This window comes from Lactuca sativa, chromosome 8, assembly GCF_002870075.4.
Source record: "Lactuca sativa cultivar Salinas chromosome 8, Lsat_Salinas_v11, whole genome shotgun sequence".
NCBI classification, from domain to species: Eukaryota; Viridiplantae; Streptophyta; class Magnoliopsida; order Asterales; family Asteraceae; genus Lactuca; species Lactuca sativa.
In genome coordinates, this window is record NC_056630.2 from 18,591,022 (window position 1) to 18,597,021 (window position 6,000).

Genomic DNA, 6,000 nt, shown 5'->3' on the forward strand with positions numbered 1-6,000 from the left:
ATTTGTGGTGAGTTGGTGGTTCGAGAGTCTGCTTCCTCAGTTCAGAGTATCGGCATTCACGAGGTGAGTTATCCTCACTATATCAACAGGGTCTAAGGCACCAAGGCCGGCCCTTTATCGGATTGAGATCCGGGTATCTGTTGTTATGATATTACGTGTTATGGGCCGGAAGGCATTAGGTTATGGGCCGGAAGGCATATCATGTTATGGGCCGGAAGGCATTGTGATGTTGACCGGAAGGTCATGGCCTGGAAAGGCGTATGTGCGTAAGTAGTATTTTGGCTGAGACGTAGGCTGATGCTATGCTAGTGATCGGTTAGGTCGGTATCCTGGTTAGGGTGATGATATGTTATGTGATCTGTTTGATCTATTTGTTGACTACAAATTGTTATATGGCTGTATGTTTATGTGCACATGGTTGTTTGGACTGGAGTTGGGTTGAGGCGGGTCCTACTTTGTGTTGTAGGCCAAGATACCCAGGGCGGCCCGGTTGTTCCAAAGGCCCAACGAGCGGTCCGGATAGGCTGTAGGCCCCACGAGGGCGGACCAGACGCGCCGAGGCTCGGAGAGTGGACCAGGCCAACTGAAGGCCCGATGCGGGTGGACCAGTCATACTGTAGACTCAGAGAGTGGACCAGGTGGGTTGAAGGCCCGGTGCGGGCGGACCAACCACACTGCAGACTCGAAGGACATGACTAGACACGGAGGGTGGACTGAAGGCCGATACGGCGGACCAGTCACACAGTAGACCCGATATGCATGATTGTTCTATGTTTTGTTATGTTATGTATGCTATTTATGTTATGGGCCGGAAGGCAATATGGTATGGGCCGGAAGGCAATATGTTTTGGACCGGAAGGTCGTAGGCTGGAAGGGCGTATTTGTGGTTGGTATTTTGGGGGTATCTCACTAAGCTTTCGGGCTTACAGTTGTGGTTTAAATGTTTTTTTTCAGGTTCTTCAGGAGATCGTGGCAAGGCGAAGGCGTGATCGTACTGCTCCTCGTGTTTATGTTTATGGCATGATTCTGGGAATACTCTGATAATAAATGTATTGAAAACTTTTTTGTAATAACGTTATTAAAATGAATTGTTTTTGAAAAGTTTAAATTGTGTTGAAATTTTTGGTCGTTACAAGAAGTCATTCAAACGATTGAGATTATGAAGTTATAATAGATGTATATATTATCATATAATTCAAAATAACCAATATATTATATCAATTAAGTATACAAACTATTTTATCAAATTTAACAACAACGTTATTGTTATATTAAAAAAACATATGTTTGTAAAGACTTCAATTATATAGGAGTTTCTACGCATTACAATGTTAACATAAATATAAATTTCAGTTCCACTTGAATAGCCAAAGAATATTTTGTAAATAGTTAAAAGTGATAAATTGTAGTTATAAATGCAAAAACTAAATTGTAATATCAGATTAACTGAAATATTTCCAAAATATATTTTTATAATCGTTAAAAGTTTCCAAATAAGTAGTTTAAAATAACTTACAATAATTATAGTTAAAAATAATTATGTATAAATGATTATATTGTTACCTTTAAAATAAAAAAAATATTTGATGTTTTAAATAATTATAATGATAGAAATTAAAACATTAAGCAAATAAATTTTAAAAAATTAATTTACAATAACAACTATAAATAACATTAAACCATATATTATATTTAATTTTATTCATGTGTAAGTCGCGGGTAGAAGTCATTCAAACGATTGAGATTACGAAGTTATAATAGATGTATATATTATCATATAATCAAAATAATCAATATATTATATCAATTTAGTATAAAAATTATTTTATCAAATTCAACAACAACGTTATTGTTATATTTAAAAAAATATATATTTGCAAAGACTTCAACTATATAGTTGTTTCTGCGCAACGCGCGGGCATCCGCCTAGTATACTTATAAAGTAAGCATTTTCCTTTCCCCACATTCATTTGAAACTCCCATGTCTTTTCAATTTCTTTCTAATAATAATTATAAATTGGTTAATAAGGTTAAATACATATACAACCTAAAGTGTAATCATGTATAAACTAAATTTCAATATTAAAATAATATTTTTACTTCTACTTATAAAGTTATATATATATATATATATATATATATATATATATATATATATATATATATTTAACTTTTAACATATTATACTTAATTTATTAGTTTTAATATATTATTGGATGTAAACCACTATCATTTTAAAGATATAAATTTGGAGCAATTTGTATAAAATACTTAAAATATTAATTTAAATATAACATTACAATGTCAACTTAAATATAAATTTTAGTTTAACTTAGACAACCCAAAAATATTTTGTAAATAGTTAAAGTCATAAATTGTAGTGTATTTCTAATAATGATTATAAGTTTGTTAATAAGATTAAATAAATATCAAACCAAAAGTGTAATCATAAATAAATTAAATTTCAATTTTAAAATAATATATTTACTTCTACTTATAAACCTATGTCTTTAAATTTTAACATATTATATTTAATTTATTAAATTTAAAATGTTGTTGAATATAAACCGTTATCAGTTTAAAAGCTACTACTTTTGAACAGTTTTGACAAAATACATAAATTGTTAATTTGAATATAACATTAAAGTGTCAACTTAAATTTTAAATAAAAATGATAACTGATATATATATATATATATATATATATATATATATATATATATATATATATTGCTTTTTATTCTCTTTTTAATAAAAAGAGAATAAAAAGCAACATATTTCAATTATATAAATATATTAATTCATTAAATATATTAATTCATTACAATGAGGAATATTTTTTAAATATGCCTCTAATTTTCTTTATAAAACTATTAATTTAGTACAATGAATATGTTAGATTTATTTTCATTAGAATATATTAGTTAAGTATCACGTTTATTTTTAATTTATTTAAAATTTAAAAATTATATAATGTGATGGTATATACTTTTAATTTATAATGGATTTTAAATAAATGATCATTTTGTATACTTATATTTTATAACAAGTATTAAAGAAATGATAACTCATTATTTTAAACAGGAAGGTAAAATAATAATTATTCGGATCCATTAAATGCATTCAGTCCAAAAACAAAACAATATTTATCTCAACAACACTTCATAAGTTCATATATCATTAACAATTCAGTCCATTTATAAGTTCAGGCCTTAACAAAAATAAATAAATAAATAATAAAAAAATAAACAAAACAAAACAAACATGATCTAAGTATTATTATAAAGGATCGAAAAGAATGTTTAAGAGGTTTTGTTCCAAAAATACTTGAGATTTCAAGAAATGTATTAAGCTCTAAACAAAGTTTACGTGCACATATTTTAATTACGAAGGATAATGCCATTCGGAATTTTAAAGAAAGTTTATATATGATAAATAAATTTGCTTTAAAACGCGAATCTTAAAGATGGTTGAAAATTTAAATTTGAGAGTAAATTATACACTTTTGGTCTCTGAAATAACACAATCTAACAATCTTCATGGTCCTAGTTTTGAAAATTTGACATCATTCGTCTTTATGGTCGGCAAATCCATTAGTTTTAGTTTCTTGCCATGCCCGTTAAAATTCGTTAAACACATGTAATATAACAGTTTAACTCCTTTTTTTGCATTTTATGTTTATTTTTACTTTAATACAAACCATAAGCTTCCCCATCAACCTCCGTTCTCCATCTCTTCCGTTTTCGTAGTCCATGACCACCCATTCCACCTCATGTCACCTATGACACTTATGCCAAAACTACAATTGGCACTCCCTCCTCCATGGATCTCCTCTACTCCACTCTCGGTGACACTTATGCCTAAACTATCATTGGCACTCCCTCTTCCATGGATATCCTCTACTCAACCTCTCAACTCTGAACTCTCTATGCCCCTCTCCCGCACCTGCAATCTAACCACAAATCTATTTCTCACACTCTCATCCACCACTAGAACCGTCGACGGTCAGTGGCACAGAACCGTCGACCACCAATCTCTCTCTCTATATATATAAAAAACCGTCGTCGATAAAATTTGGGTCCATTTCAGGTTTTGGTCCTTTTTTTAGAAAGCGGTTTCAAAACATCAATACGACTCAGATAATTTCATGGATCTTGTTAGAAACACTTTTCGAAATCTATAATTCGGTTTAACGAGTAGGGGTTTCACAGCAGGGCACGCCGCTTTGAAAGCCGATGCATGCAAAGTGGTAAAGCTCGAGAATGCATGTATAGAAAATCAACATGTGTTTCTACCTTTTGCATTTGATACATTTGGTTTTCTCGCACCAGGGGCCGTGGAGCTCCTTAATAGAGTCCAACGAGTCATGCCTTCTAATGTTATATCTCCTAGATCCACAGAAGTTGTTTTCAAAAGAATTAGTTTTGTCATCTAGAAAGGGCTAGCGGTGCAATTTATTGCCCGTTTGCCTTCCATCAATATGTATTGAACTTTATTTAGTTAATTTATCTAAAATTTAATGTTAATTCGGCTATATCATCTGAAGTTACATGAATTCTAACTCGGGATAATACAAGAAAAACAAAAATATGGATTTCAGGCAAAATCTGAGACCAAAACATAAAAATATATTGCATTCATTTTATGTTCCACGAGACATTATTTTGGTAGAGTAACATTATGATATTTCATACATGTTCTCCGTAACAACCGACACCATCAATATATATATATATATATATATATATATATATATATATATATATATAGATGCTGGTATTTAAATTCAATAATATTGGAGGGAAATTTTGTGTATCCCAACAGACATGACGGTTGGCTTTTTTACGTAAAATAAAAGAACATATACATCCATCCTATATGGATTACGTTTCAAACTAGACCCTGTGAGGAGTGTTGCCCGTGAACCTCGCTAGGGGTGCTAATCCCAGATAGGGATGACTCAACCAGTTTGGAAGCTCTAAGCAAACAAAAAAATTGGGGCCCTTCAGTTTTATAACTTAAACCAACTCCCAATTATTTCTTAATGCATCTTAGTAAATCACTTATATAAACATGAAGTTATTGAATTTTTGATCTCCCAGCCGATGTGGGACTCAAAGGTAGAGTTAGTATAAAGCAAGAGGATGGTCGAACTTATATAAGAGAGGATAGTTGGTTAAGTTTCATCCATGAGCGATGTGGGATATGTTTTAAGTATTTTCCAAAATAAAATGAATGAAAGGTAAGAAAACAGATTTGAACCTAAGACCCTTAGTTTGATAAACCGACACCTTTACCACCGGGCCAAGCTCCAACTAGTCTTTGTAACCCAAGAAATACGTATATATACATATATAATTAACATAATAAAATTTAAAATTGGAGGCCCTAAGCCCTAAGGTATAGTCGGGCCATGCTCCCATAACTCCATGTTTCTAAGTTCACATTAGCTTATTTGAATATGCATTCTACATGTCAAATATTGGAATATAGCCAAACCTAAACTTAGCTTGTCTCAAGTAATCTTGACTATACTAAATGAATTTATGACACTAAAATCATCAACACCTTACAACATTGGGTTATAGCTTACTCTAATTTTGAGTTGTAGGTGGTTATGTACTTTTTTGGTGGTGGTATACAGTGGTGTTGAAAATTGATGGTGATGGCAGTTGTGTTAGTGGTATAATGTAATATACTCTAATAATAATTCTAAAAAGGAAAAATAGAATAAAAGACAAAAGAAAAAAAACAAATGCATTTTAGTCGTTTCTATGCACTTAGAAGAAAATCATTGATGGTAACTGAGATAAAAACAAAAGTTGTTGAATTTGTCAACCTTAATCATCAGTTTATGTCAAATTTCCAAAACTAGGACTAAACATACATATTACCATGTGACCAAAGTATAATTTATTCTAAATTTGACTATTTAATAGAAAATTTTGTAAAATTTTAATTTTTTGTCAAAACGTGGATAATGTATCCTGGAATGATGTG